Here is a 16011-nt window from a genome sequence, read left to right as displayed (position 1 = left end):
ACAGTTGGAAATGGGACCCTGTATCACTTCCCCCATAGCTGATGAGCATCTTTGTTGGTATAAATGTTAAAGGGATTATTCACCCAGGTATGTCACCCAGGGAGACATGTAACATCTAAGCAGCTGTAAGCTTACAACTGTCTGCAAAGGAACCAAATTGAAAGGAACCTCATTTTGAATTTATACGATGAAAATGCTTTGCCTGGTGTCTGCTTCAGTCTATTGGTTATTGTTGCTTTAGTGGAGGTTAATTTGGGGATTTGTTAAAAGTTATGATAGTAGTAATGTGTAGCCATGTGTATATGTTTAATTTATTGTAAATTATTAAATGTTTCATTTAGTTTGATATGAAAACCTCTCCAGAACAGGTGGTCTTATTCCTGGATTTAGAGCTGCAACTCAAAACATTCCAAATCGAAAATATAGGTTATGACAGTTGTTTAAAGTTTCCCTCTTGGATTTTAAATCACAGCCCTTACCAAACTGCTGTGCCTTAACATTGTGAAAGAGGCTTTTTAAATGCAAGCCTTTCTTTTCATTTCAAATATACTACTCACAGAAAAAGAAAATGTAACAGGGACAGTAACAATAACAAAAATAACAAGGGAGGTTGTGAAATGAGCTTCAGAGAGATATGTTGGCTTTGGAATAAGTACAGCATCGGTTTACCAGAATGATATCTCGGAGACTTTAAACAAACTAGAATTGCATTGCTTGGAATTTAGAAGGTCTAGAGATGAATTGATAGAAGTTTTCAAGATATTAAGGTGGGCAGATAGGGTAGATAGAGAGAAAACATTTCCACCTGTTAGGGAGTTATAGGGAGCATAGTTTAAAAATTAGCATGAGACCTTTCTAGGATGCTATTAGGAAACAACTCTACCCACTAAGCCTAGGATTTCATGGCCTCTTAAGTGTGGGTTGGCACACCAGTAGCATAGCAGCAACAAACATCCATTCACATCAACAGCTAGCTCTATGTCATCTTATAGCCGTGACAAGTGACATTAGATCTTGCCCCTATACTCAATAACCAAAGTTCAACAAAGGACTTCTCTGCATTAGTCACAGATACATGTAGCATATCCCCCTCAGCTCATCTAACATCTGTACAACCATCCATCAGTGTGTATCAAGAACCATCATTAAAACATTCATGACACACAAATCTATATATTATAAGGACTCGAAACATTAACTCTGTTTCTCTCTCCACAGATGTTGCCAGACCTGCTAAGTTTTTTCAGCATTTTCTGTTTTTATTTCAGATTTCTAGCATCTGAAATATTTTAATTAAATCTACATGTCATCCACATGCATCAACTTTTACATTAAATTAAACTTACTTTCATTTTATCTCATAATCTGTCATTCCTTTCTTATGTTGAAAGGCGTCAGTTTTCAAAGATGCATCTGACAGGATATATTATAATCGGTTCACTATAGGAAACAATCTTGATATACTGACTATAACTATGTAAATAGTGTTGTAATATTCCTTTAAGGGATTGCAGCATGACAGCACTAGAAAGGAAGTGTGTCATGTGATCCAGTTTTAGTTTTGCTTTCAACAGAGTACACACATAAAACTCTGCAGTCCTGATGTCTTCAATTTTTCTGTCGAGGTATATCTGTCCACATGTGTCTAGAATTAATAAATTAACCCATAACATGTTTACCCAATCCCTTATGAGTGCTTGGTGCTTTTACATCATAAAAACACAGCATGGCGTTCAGCGGTGGTTCCTTCTAAACGACATGGTGCTCAGCCTGGCAGCAAGATTAAGTACAGGGGTATGGCATGATGAACAGTCTTCGATCATGCTACATGGCATGAGATGACCCTTGACGTTTTGGCCAGACTGCAACAAAGCTACAGCATTGGAGAGTGTTGAAGTCGCAGCTTGACGACTGCACAGAAAAGCTTTGAGATAGAGAGCCAGGTATAGTCCTAAATAAAGACTTGTGGTGAGTACGACAGCATGCTGAGAGGACCAGCACCGGGTTAGCTCCGTCAGGACAGGCGAATGACCAGGGTGTGGGCTGGATCGATAGTTAGCAAGGCAGTGTCCAACAAAACAAAAAAACAAACAAAAAATGAAATGACAAAAACCAGGCCAGAGAAGTTTGCAATTATAATGGGTGGAGCTTTGGAAAAGCGCGCGAAAGCGACCACAGCGACACTCATCCCAGGTACTATAGGAGAAAAAATGTCAAAAGTATATTGTCAAAATGTCAACAAAATTCCCCATTCTGAAATCAGGTGTTGCTATCCTACTATCCAAATTTAAAATGTTTAAACGGCATTAAAAGCTATAGTTTCTTAATTCAGGTGTGTCTGAACTAGGTAAGCAAGCCATAAAAATTAGCTTAGCAATTGGGAATGAAGGTCTCCACAAGCTGAACACGTCGGGATTAACAGCAGAAGAGCTAAAGGATCCCCAAAAGATATGGGCTACATTGGAAGACCGGTTCAGAATCAGGTTAAACTTCAGTGTTCATCGCCTAGAGTTCAAGTCATTTTGATAACAGCTTACAGAATCCATAGACCACTCTGTCAACAGATGCAGAGAAAAGGGTATATATTGTGATTTCTCAGACACAGTTAGGAGACAAAATTGTTGAGTTGGAGGTCGCATCCACTCCTGTGGGAGTGTTCCAGGAAGATCTGCTGGAAAAGCCCAAAACATAAAGCATCGAAGTGCTACTCAAGGATGGAGGTAAGTATGAAGTGATCCTCACAGGAAGACAACACTTACAATCCAAAGTACAATGCCAAATGTTGATGCACTCATTAGAAAACCCAAACCTAGTAAAACAAATGGGCAAAATTTTCCCCCCGTTTGGGGGTGCGGGGGGGAGTGCTGGAACGGGTGTGGGCAGGGGGCCCTCCGATTGACGCCCCTAATCAGGGGCGCGCCCACCGTTTTAAGTGGGCGGACCAATTAAGGCCCACCCAGCATGACGTCCACAGGGAAGCCCTTTGTGCTTCCTGTGCAGATGGGGAGGGGGGTGGGGGGCAGGGGAATTCCTAAAATTGGAACTGCGCTCATCCACGCATGCTCATGGAGGAGCGCTCTGATCTCCCTGAGACTAAGTGCTGCCTCAGGGAGATTGGTTCCCAAAGTAAAAAAGTTACTGCAGTGAAAATTTCATTCAGCATCCATGTCGCCGCATGTGACAGTGTCACATAAGTTGGGAAATGGACATAACGTTAATTAGTAGCGTCTGTTAATTTTTTGATTCAGCAGTGAAACTTCATCCCGCCCGTGGATGAGGTTTCCTGCTTTTTCAGGTGGCCGCCAGCGCTCCCGAACTGTCCGCCAACCTTAAGGTTGGACGAGCTGGTCCACTAATGAGCTTAATTGTTTTTTGAATGGCCTAAGTAGGCCGTTCACAGGTCAGCGGGCGCACAGCTAACTCGGCTGCACTCCTGCCGACCTGAAAATGCAAATGACATGGGATGATGTCGGGAATTCCGTCCGACGCCATTCTGCGTCATTTTACGTGTCGGCAAGCGGGCCCCTCCCCCGCTCGCCAACATGATGATCCAGCCCCCGAAGGTGTGGTCTTCTGCATCCACCAAGGAAATACTCATCTTTCATGACAGTATAATAATTTTCGTAATATTTTTTCTGATTTATTGTAAAGTAGGTTTATGAGGTGGGGGAGGTGTTGCTGTAAGATAAAAGCAAAAAACTGCGGATGCTGGAAATCCAAAACAAAAACAAAAATACCTGGAAAAACTCAGCAGGTCTGGCAGCATCTGTGGAGAGGAGCACAGTTAACGTTTCGAGTCCGAATGACCCTTCAACAGCTCTGCCTGCGTGTGTGATTTAATTACATTTTGTAGCCAAGCAGACTGCAAGCTGAAGTTCTCAAAAGGAGAAAGGTGTAGAAGTGTCTTTTATACGCTGATGAGTAAACATGGTTGGGCTCTTAGCATGTAAGGTGCGAAGGGAATTTGCATTTTTAGATAAATGAAGAGGGATTTGGAAACAGTGGAATTTACGTATTAAATAGGGAGAAACATGTATAAAAGGAGAATGAGGCTGTGTGTCAGGAGAAAGCATTGTAAAATCTAACAGAAGCGTGTGAAGTCACCTCCAAGAAGCCTCCAGTATTTGTGCATTAAGCCTGCTGTCTACAAAAACCAAACTGAGGGAGAGCCATTTTGAATTCCACTGTCCAAGGTATTGTGTTAATTTCCTGGATCTGTTAAAATCTAAAACCTATTTTTGGACCATTGCCTTAAAAGTGGTGTAACTAGGAGCCAGGTTAATTAGGGATGTTAGGAGTTATTAAAGTAGTAATTTGTAGTTCTATGTAAAAGCATGAAATTTTCTCTCTTGTTAATAAATATTTTAATTTAGCTTTTTAGAAAGTCTCTAAAGTCTTGTTATACTTATTACTTCTTAATTCAGTACATGCATCTCAAAATAAATACAAATTGCAAAACCATTCTGATAGCGTAATCAAGTTTCTCTCATGGGTTTGATCTGCTTAGCACACATCATCTGCCGTATCATAACACCAGCTTTCCAGCAATTCTGCAAGGCATATGGCAGAAAGGGTCATTGGCAGGGGCAGTGCACTAGAGCAAAGGCTGATGCAGCTACAAAGAACTGGCTAATGATCCAAACAGAGCGTACACAATGGGCAACTTCATGCAATAAGAATGATCATCTAGTATCCTGTAAGAAGGACATACATGAGGTGAACGACAAACCAGAAAATGACAATGATGTGCATGGCAAGGTGGAGAGCGGTGAATGCCGGTTTCACAATGTCAATTTCATGGAAATTATGATGTCACCACATCCAGAGCGTTTGCCGAGATTCAAATTATCTGCCCTAAGAAAGTTGGTAACTACTCGTTATTGGCCAAAATTGATACAGGTGCAAATGCCAACATACTGCAAATTCTAAAAGACATGTATCCACAGACTTGGAAGGCCATGGTGAAAGCCACTACTGTGAAACAGTACAACAGTTCAGTGGTTCCATGTGCAGGTTCCATAATCCTGGAGCGCAAGTAGAATCAATCCTCTTGGGTTTCACGATGCTTTACATTGTGGAGACCTGGCAATTACAGGTATTCTGGCATGCCATGAACTTACACTAGTGACAATCCATGGAATCAGTCAGACCCCATATGGCAGACCAACCTCAGAAACTACTCTGATCACCTCAATTCATGACCAAACAACAAAATATCTAAGTATATTTTGACAAAATTGGCGCTTTCAAGGGAGCTGCAACATTACACTTGTGAGAGAATGCAAGTCCATCAATTGACCTGGTACATTTTGCATAATGCAATTGTCAATAGCTACAAGAAGAGACAATGAAAGATTCCACACTATAGAAACTGGAAAACCATTATTGAAGGATGGCTTAATTCAACTCAGCATGTCCAAAAACACATAGGACCATTTGGGTCTGCATCTGCTGGGGAGTCATTTTTAAAGGCAGGCAGGTCATCATACTGGAATTTTTGTGACCTGATATTCTTCAGCAACTTCATCACTTACATGTGGGCATAGGTGAGATGAGAAGACTTACAAGAGAAACAGATTATTAGCCAGATATGAACAGTGACACCTAAGTCATCCTCGATAAGTGTGAGGTGTGACAAGAGCATATGCCAAGTCAGCACAAAGCACCATTGATTCCCCATGAAGAACATGCTTGGCCCAAAATTGCATCCAGTCTCTTTCCTGTCCATGGCACTGACTTCATTGTCATTGCTGACTACTTTACCAAGTATCCCACTCTAAATGCTATTTTCAGTTTATTTGATGTGCCGAGAGAGGCCATTATGGATAAGGGTCCGCAATTTGGTGGTAAGCCATTTGAGGATATATGTGATTGGTGGACTATCATTTCTTCTCCTCATTACCCTCGATTTAATGGATCAGATGAATGGATGATTTGCATGGTCAAATCCCTAATTCTCTAATGTACACAGGCTAAGCCTGATCTACACATTGTAATGTTACATCTGAGAGCGATAGCTTTAAGCGCAACTATTCCATCAATGTCAGAGCTCATGTTTGGCAGGCTAGTGCTTACCAATCTACCTACTCTTACCCATTCTACTATCTTAGGAACTAGAGAGCAACTTTTAAAACTGCTAGAGGAGATGAGCAACATGCACAATAATTGCGGGTACGGAATTGCCCAGTTTACAGTTGGTACAACAAGTTCATATCCAGGATTCCACAGAAGGTACATGACAACTAGCTGAGGTGACAAGGATTGGTTCAAAACCAAGGTTCTATGAAGTCATAATATACAAAGCTGGAGTGATGAGGTGTAACCGAGGACAAATCCAATCCATTCCAGCTCCTCAACTACCATACAGTCCTGCTGCATCGAATCAAGATCCCGAATGCAACTAGGAACAACATCCAAGAATGACAGGTAATGAGTAATTAAAGAAGCCACCAGGTAAAGTTACCATTCAAGATCTGGGCATATCAACAAATTAAATTTACGCTTTAGAGACTCATAGATTCAGTAGTCCTATACACTTATGTAATGGTAACTAAACAGGAACATATATTGTAAATAGCTATGCTTCTTTGGAAGGGGGGAACATATCTTTTAAAAGAAAGGGAGATGTTGTCATATGCCTTTAAGGGATTACAGCATGACATCATGAGAAAGGAAGTATGTTCCTTTTAGTTTTAGTTTTGCTTTTGCTTTCAACAGAGCGCACAGGCACAACTCTGCAGCTGTGATGTCTTCAAGCTTCCTGTCCATGTATATTAGTTCACATGTATCTAGAATTAATAAATGAACCCACAACCCCTTGTGAATGATTGGTGCTTTTATATCATTATAAAAACACGGCAAATAGTGGTCAGTTAGATAACCCATTGGAAGACCAGGAAATGAACCATACGTACACTAGTTCCTCAGCCTACAGAATTAGCATGCAGTGCACCTTGCTCTTTAATTCAACAGTGAGACCTGTGAAGCAACACTGTGCGGCTTATAGCATAACAGAATTCCCAGGGCACGTTCTAATTCCCTTACTCCCTCCCCAAGCAGCAGCCAGCCCAATTATTCCAAAGCAATAGTTCTGCACTCCAAATGTCTGCTGTTTGAAAGTGCTTTTACACACATGTGCCTTGTTGGATCTGCTTAGGAAAAAAGGACAGTGCAGATGTTTCATGGCACAGTGCACAACTTGTATTTCACAGACTTTCATCTTATTATTAACTTTAAATTGGGAACTGGAACTTCCAAAAGGGCATTGGATCTAGGCTTGAAAAGAAATAAAAATCTATGCAGTGCTATGAGGAACAAAAAGGGACTGGGATTAATTGGAAAGAATTATCAAAGACTGAGCACAGGCATAATGGGCCAAATGGCTCACTGTACTGCAAGATTCTATGATTTCAGCCACAGTGAAAGAATCATGCAAACCCTATAATGCTCCTGTATGCATTTATTTCAGGTGTGGAGTGTACTTAGTATGAGTAGCCCATCCTACCTCGGTAGGTCACAGGGTGACAATGACTATACCAACAGCTAAATAATGCCCTTTAGTTCGGAGAAAGTATCGATACTGAAAAACTTCAAATGCCTCTGTTGCTGCCACTGTTTGTCACTGGTAAAGGGTATGAAAGTGGGGACATGTATTTCAGGTGCACAGGCAGTCACGTGACATGTGTTGAGGGCTGTAGGGGCTTGAAAGGACCCTGCAGTACAAAGATTGAGGCAGTAATGACCTCTGATACCAATAATAGTCTGAGTAATCGACTGTCCCAGCATGTTTTAAGGAGCAGGTAGCAAACCTCAGTCACAACCTCCCTGTTGTGCATGAATCTCAACAGACACTAATAGTCTCAGTCATGCCCAGAGAGCTGATCCTGCTACAGTAAATCCACCTCATGTGATAATTATTTTCTGGAGGTGATCTGTTCCCTCCTTTGCTCTTTACATACAAGGACATTCTTCCCTGTTCTCCCCTCTCTGTGATATCTAAGGTATAGTACTTGCACACATGCTCTCAAGCTGAAAAGTCTCTCTAATGCTACTCAGTTCTGTCACTGATGAAATGATAATTCAAAATCTTGCCCTTCATTTAAACTCACCATTAACGAGCCTGACCTAGGGCTAAATACTCAATTTTCAATCATCTCTCGCTTCCTGTGTTATTCCATACACATTTGTCACAATTGGCTTTAGATGGTAGAAATTAGCATTTATGTGAACATTTTTCATGATGGTTATGAATGTTTTTTCAGGGATAAGAATACTCAGTGTAGCTCTGTGGATGAATGAATAGTTTATTTGCCTTTTTTCTGCCAGTGTGCACAATGCTTACCTTAATCAAAGTTAGCAATCAGGTGGATAAATAGTTAAATGCAGCAAGATCACAGAGTTGCTCCAGCTCAAAAGTAGGCCATTCAGCCTGTCATGTCTGTGCTGGCTCTCCAAAAGAGAAATTTACCTAATGCCACTCCCCGTAGCTCTGCACGTTCTCCCTTTTCAGATAATGATCCAACTCCCTCTTAAATGTGTCAATCGAATTTATCTCCACCACACTCTCAGGAAGTGCATTCCAGATCCTAACCACTCGCTGCAAGAAGAAAATTTTCCTCGCGTCACCATTGCTTCTTTTGCCAATGACTTTAAATCTGAGCCCTCTCCTCCCGCCAGTTGGAACAATTTCTCCCTATCTACCCAGTCCAGACCCCTCATTATTTTGAACACCTCTATCAAATCTCCTGTCAACCTTGGCTGCATCAAAGAAAACAGTCCCAACTTGTCCAATCTATCTACGTAGCTGAGGTCCCTCACCTCTAGAACCATATTCATGAATCTTTTCTGCATCCTTTCCAGTGTTGTTTTGGTTCTGTGGTAATGTTCCCATAAAGGAAAAACTGTCAGACTTGCAGTTATATTGTGACTTTCATAATCTGAGGCTCTCTTAAAGCACCCCAAGTACCTTTGAAGTGTAGTCACTCATGCAATGTTGAAAATGCAGCAGCTAAATTAGATACAGCAACATCCAACAGAGAGCAATGAGATAAATGCTAGGCAATGACCATCTTCAACGAGAGATAATCTAACCGTCGCCCCTTGACATTCAATGGCATTACCATCATTGAATCCCCCACTATCACATCTTGGAGGTTACCATTGACCAGAAACTGAACTGGACTAGCCATATAAATACTGTGGCTACAAGAGGAGATCAGAGGCTAAGAATCGTGCAACGAGTAACTCGCTTCCTGACTCTCCAAAGCCTGTCCACCATTTACAAGGCACAAGTCAGGAGTGTGATGGAATTCTCCCCACTTGTCTGGATGAGTGCAGCTCCCACAACACTCAAGAAGCTTGACATTATCCAGGACAAAGCAGCCCGCTTGATTGGCACCACATCCACAAACATTCACTCCCTCCACCACCAACTCACAGTAGCAGAAGTGTGTGCCATCTACAAGATGCACTGCAGGAATTCACCAAGGGTCTTAGATAGCATGTTCCAAACTCTCGACCACTACCATCTAGAAGGACAAGGGCAGCAGATAGATGGGAACGCCACCACCTAGATGTTCCCCCCCAAGTCACTCACCATCCTGATTTGGAACAATATCACCATTCCTTCAGTGTCACTTGGTCAAAATCCTGGTACACCCTTACTAACAGCACTGTGGATGTACCCACACCACATGGACTGCAGCGGTTCAAGAGTGCAGCTCACCACCATCTTCTTCAGGGCAACTAGTGATGGGCAATAAATGCTGGCCCAGCCAGAGAAACCCACAACTCGTGAATGAATACAAATAATGACCAAATCATCTGTTTTTTTTTTTGTCTTGTGGAATGAGGATTAAATATTGAACAGGGCACCAGGGATAACTCCCCTACTCTTATTGCAACTAAGGCCATGGGATCTTTTACGCTTATCCAAGAGAGAAAATGGGGCTTCAGTTTAATGTCTCATCCAAAAGACAGCATTTCGAGGTGCAGTTCATCCTTCAGTACTGCATTGGGAATTTCAGCCCAGATCTCCAGTTTCCTGAAAGGAACTTGAACCCACACCTACCTGACTCGGAGTTGAACTACCCAGTGTGCAACAGCTGATACCTTAAGCCTACAGCCTGAGGGCATTTATCACCCAATCTCATACAGGATGGAAGACTACTTGTTGGTGCCAGTCCAGATGAAGCCATAGCCCAGCAGGAGCCAATGCCTTTAGGAGGTATGATTAGAAAATAGGAAAGCAAAGAGGTTGCATAGAGAGGTAAATAGTGTAGGCTGTGGCATGTAAGTTGACTTTTGAAGCTTCGAAAAATCCTACCAAAAGTAGGGGTCAACTTATGTGCTGAGAATAAAACACAAACCACTAGTGTTGGTGCAGGAGGGCCTGTTTCTGTTCGTCAGTCTCCGTGCAGGGTCTGCTCTATGTGGGCATGTCCTAAACTCCCATCCATCTTCTTGGCAACACAACCCGTATCGCCTGCTTGACCCCATGCGCTGATTTATATGGTGAGTATAACCTTAAACATGTATCTCTGAGCTGACAAATTGAGGTCAACTTCTCATGCAAGCTTCGCCCAAGACACGCATTTGCTAGTTGAAAAATGGGAGTTCAGCTTATATGTTGAGCATTTGCCTAAACTTACATTTTGGTGCTGAAAAAATGCAAACATCTAATACACTGGGTCGACTTATACACCCCAATTTATGGTAAGCAAGGCTTTATTATCGTAACCGAGAAGAATACTTAAGTTGTTTTCACCTTGAGGTTTCTTGACCTTAATAGGTGGTTGTGGAATTGAGTCTCGGTTCCTCATTGCCATTCAAGATTTTTGGCCATTGCTTGGCTCAAGATGTGAACAAAGAAACAAGAGAATGAGAGAGATACTCAATCAGGGAAGAGTGAAAGCCAGGACAAAAGAGATAGCAAGAAGTAATGAAAGGCAAAAGATCAACAGAATATGGAGAATGGGGAGGTCAATGCCCTGACTGATTGAATAGAATAAAATAAAACAGTTTTAGCAATTTATGTATTTATTTTAGAAACATTTATGATTGTTGGAAGATTAAATGCAATACAAATCTCAAACTGATTCATGTTATTGTGTTTTAATAGACTTTGAAGAAAATGTGATTATTTCTTAAAACAGCTTGATTGATAATACTTGAATATTGCAATATGCTGCTTAAGTTTTTCATCTTGCACTCTTCAGGACAAACACAAAAATACCAAATTTCAAACAATTACAACACAATTTATATTATAGGAGAATAGGGTGCTAATTGGCAAGTCAACTCTGATTAACCTTAAAAAGTACAATTCTTCACATGATAGTTGTACAATCAGTTTTGTAATGGAAGCCAAAAGAAAATAATTCAACTGAAATTCTAATTCCCTATATGAGATTAATACAGAGGAGCAAAGTTTACAAGACCAGCTATCTTCAGCTTACAATATGGAAAGCACTTTCCTGGAGTGATGCACAGATGTTTTAATATGGGTATAAGTGGGTAGAAACTGCATACGTTATTTGTAATAGGCACATTCATCCTGATATTAACTTGGAGGTACATTGAGAAAGGAGGCTTCTTGGGAAGCCCAGAATGAATTTCAGTGTGTCTGCCTGTGGCATTTTAATACAGCCAGCTCATTATCACTTTACTTCTGATTTCCATCACATGGCTCATGTCTACCATGCACCAGCTCAGATACCTGTACTTTGCTTGGACATTAAGACGAATAGTTGCATCTTCACCTGGGGACTCACTTCATAAGTGAGCAAGAGCAGGTGGTAGGGAAAGCTGAGGAGTGTTGATATTGGAGGGTGTGCAACCTTCTCTGAGCTCTGCCCATCTGGACTAATCACTAATGCAAAGGGTTATCACTGAGCAGCACCAGAAATGTGTGAGGTACCGACAGCCTTAAGGACACCAACCATGATGGTAGTGAAAGAGAATTGAGGAGTTCATGTCAAGCATGAGTAGATGGATGTTTCAGGGCATTGTGATAATGTGTTCTTCAGTGGATAGAGTGACTTGCTTCACAGAACATCAAACACTCTAATTGAAGGAGTCCATGTACCTCTTAATCACAGCCATGCTTACTCTGGATGCCAACATGTCTTCCACTTTAAAGAATGATACATACCTTAGTCTAGGTCTTTCACCATCATGCTGACCTGCCCCAAAGTGCTATCAAGAGAGATGAGAGGGATGATGGTAACAAAGGACATGGACGTGATGATTCCATGTATAGCATTTCCACTTTTTGCCCATTGGCCCCCCACCCCCAATCCCAGCTATCAGTCAGAGTCACACCATGTAGGAGCAGTAGGAAAAGGAAGAGTAAATCCTTGTAGTTGCACAAGGGCATGCACATGGTTGTATGAATAAATATGTCAATTTTTTACTTGAATAAAATAAGTTCTGTACATTTCCCACTTTCCCATCTTGGTCATTCTTGGTCGCTGGGTAATAAATCACCTTTTAGCTTGTTTGTTGATGAATGGGAAGACAGAAATTAATTGGAACCAAAGTGGAGATGTGCAAGGGATGGATGATTATTTGAAGGGCTGCTCTGTGTCACTGTCATTGGACGAGGGGATGGGGGAGTGTGCAGGAAGAGTGGCTGTTGCATGTCTTTCCGACAAGGGAACCTTGCATTAATAAGGTGTAGTAATCTGATGTGTAGTCTATCTTTACGACAAATGTTGTAATGTAAGATCACATGATCTTAATACCCAATAGCAGAGTAGTGCGGGCTACCTCTGTAGTCAGTTGTATTGAGTCTGAAGGGAAAACACAGAGTTTTGAGTGGTGAACACACAAGTGTAGCTGATGAGTTCTTTTTGTAAATAAATAGAATGTGTTTCTTCTAAGAATGGTCTATAGATCTTCTCTATCTTGGCACCAACTCAGTCACCCCAAAACAAGCATGCAACCTGAATCCTTTAGCCCCAACAAACCAGGGCACTGGATCCAACTTAAGGTCATGCCAGGGGGCAATGTGAGTAGCTGGTAATGCGTTGCCCTTAACGTTTTCCTCCTCTTCGTCTTCCTCCTTGGGATTCATCTACAGAGGGTCTGCGTTCTGTACCTTGTTTCTCCTGCAGGTCTACACCTTGCTGCAGTGCCATGATTCTTTCTCCCTGTGGCCATCAAGCTCTGTGGCATCTTATGGGGGTACCTTTAGGAGACAAGGGTTACTGACTTTAAAATTAGCTGAGCAGAGCTGTGCAGCACAGTACAGCACAACCATCCTGGCTGGTGCATACAGAGGAGCACCTCCAGGTCTGTTGAAGCACCAGAAGCACACCTTTAGCAAGCCAATGGTTGGTTTGATCACTCATCTGGTGGTCACATATCATTCACTGTAGTGCTGTTAGTCTTCACTGGTCAGGTTTCTGGCTGGAGTCCTGAGCCAAGTTTAAAGTGGGTAACAAAAACAGAAAAAGCTGGAAAAACTCAGCAGACCTGATAGCATCTGTGGAGAGATACACAGAGTTAACATTTGGAGTCCGTACGACAGTACAGCATTTTCTGTTTTTGTTTCAGATTTCCAGCAAACACTGTACTTTGCTTTTATATTAAAATGGCTGACCCTTGTCTTCTAAAGTCACCTCCATAAGATGTTACAGAGCTTATTTAGTTGCAGGAAGAAAGCATCATGGCACACCTACATAAATGGCCTTTGTGGTTGCACACCAGCTGCACATGAATGGACCAGAAGCCCTTGCAGGCTTCATGAGCTCTCCTGGGGGTGGGGGGGGGGGGGCAGTTTTGGGGCTGCACAAATTGTCACACACGTGATACCCTGCAGCAAGAGACTCAAACCCGAGTGCCCGCTCATTCTGCTTGGCATCATCACTGCCAAAGCTCAAATAACTGCCAGCCCCAGCTAGCAATCCATCAGTCACCTGTCCTTTGTATTTGTGAGCTGCTGACTCGGAGATCCTGGTTATGTCCTCAGCAGAGCTCTGGAAGGATCTGAAGATTAAAATGTTGAAGGCAGTGATCACGTTGGCAGCCAATGGTAACGCTTGGCCACCAGATCCAGTTGACAGCATTTCTACTCCTAGGAAGCTGCAAGTTTCTGTCAGTACCTGACAACCTGAACCTCCTGAAGCACCCACTGTTCTAACATGTCAAGGGAGCTCAGCCTTTGTCTGTACACTCTGAGCCACAGATGGAGCCTCCTGCGAACTTCATTCCTCTGCTTCTTTCTCTGATGTCCAGCTGCAGGTCGGATCTCAGCACTACTAGTCACATTGCTTCTTGCCTGAGATCCAAACTAAGACAGCCTCTAAAATATGGAAAGCAAACACACAGCAAAAGTACTGTGAAAAACTTTTTCCCACTATCAAGAATAAAAGCAACTGTGAATATTGGTTATTTATGACAGTCTTTCCATATGTTCTAAACAGGACCAGGGAGAGGAATCATGGGCCCTGGGTGCTTCTCAGGTTTCTGCCCCCCACCCCCCCAACACCAATGCCATCCTTTGATGACAGAGTCTGTGGCCCAGGGCCTTCCCCTCCCAATCTCTTCTTTAAATCCTGAAGTCCTCCCACAGCGCAGTGCTTTAATGGTGTATTTTTGTGATGAGGACTTCAGGCTGTAGAGGTGAGGTCGGGAGGGAAGGGCCTTTGTAGGTGGAAGGGCAGGGGGAACGTTGGGGGTGGGGGGAGAGAGGTTGGCCGGGGATATAAAGTAAAAGGCGGAGGCACAGAGAACCAGGCACTTGCCTTGAGCTCCACCTCTACAGGCTACTGTGCACAGCTCCGAACCATGTCCAATCCAACCACCAAACAGAAGACAGTACAGCAGCACACAAACTCTGACAAGTCCAGTCACGGGGAGTGGGACAAGGCACATTCTTCTGGGCCAAGTAGCCTGTCAATCAGGATGGTCTACAAATCTTTGTTAAAAGCAAAATACTGCGGATGCTGGAAATCTGAAACAAAAACAAAAGCAAAAGTAGTTAGAAAAGCTCAGCAGGAAGACAGCCAATGCCTCAAGTCCATATGACTCTTCATCAGATGTTCTGATGAAGAGTCATATGGACTCGGGGCGTTGACTCTCTTCCTCTCCGCAGATGCTGTTGGACCTGCTGAGTTTTTTCCGGTCTACATATCTGATTGGCTCCTTTGGACAGTGACCGTCCTGAAAGGCAGGCTGCTCAGCCAATGAGCTCGGGCCCCACCAAGAGCTCAGGCACCGGTGATTGGCACTGCCTGCACCCCTCCCTCCCAGGCCCTGGTTTTAACCTGCCTCCACAATTGCTTTGGGCTGTTGCCTGGCTTTCCCAAGTGAGTTTCAGGGACCCTGGCAACCCCGAGAATGAAACGCTAAGCTTGAATTCCAATTGAGTGATTACAATATGCTACAAAGTGACAGCTGCTTTAGGGTTGCATTCAAGCAGCCTAATGTGCGAGAGTAAAATGTGGAAGTTGGTGAGTTGGAGCTGGCTTCCTGACACAGTCGTTTTTACCGAATTTAATTCCGCACCCAAACCCACCAGTTCCTTCAGGTTCAAACTCCACCCCACCCTTGGCACATTCCTACTAAATTCTTCAGTCTGCTTTTTTAAACTAAGCCACTAATCCATTTATTTAGCCCATAAGAACGCGTGATTATTTACACAAGTGGCAGTGATTTGAAACTCCTCGTTCTGATAAAGGGATTAATGAGGACTAAAGAGCTTGAGTTGTTTCAAATGGGACAAAGTTGAGCCCTTTCAACCACAGCAAGTTAAGCCGAACTCCATCTCTCCCTTTGAAAGATTGCATGTCATGTCATGTACTCTGTTGCTGTGAAGGATGCTAAACAAGTATTAGGTGGTAAAACTGGAAAAGAACATTTGATACTAATCAGAGTTAGATGACTATTTTCCTTTACATTCTGTCACTCCCTCTGTGCCTGCCAGCCTGCTTCCCTCTCATACTCAGTTCCCATTTTTTTGCTCTTACATTGCAGTGTATAAAAGTGAGTGATCAAAATTACAAATCT

This window comes from Carcharodon carcharias, chromosome 11 (genome assembly GCF_017639515.1).
Source record: "Carcharodon carcharias isolate sCarCar2 chromosome 11, sCarCar2.pri, whole genome shotgun sequence".
In the NCBI taxonomy this organism is placed as follows: Eukaryota; Metazoa; Chordata; class Chondrichthyes; order Lamniformes; family Lamnidae; genus Carcharodon; species Carcharodon carcharias.
This window is presented reverse-complemented; position numbering follows the sequence as displayed.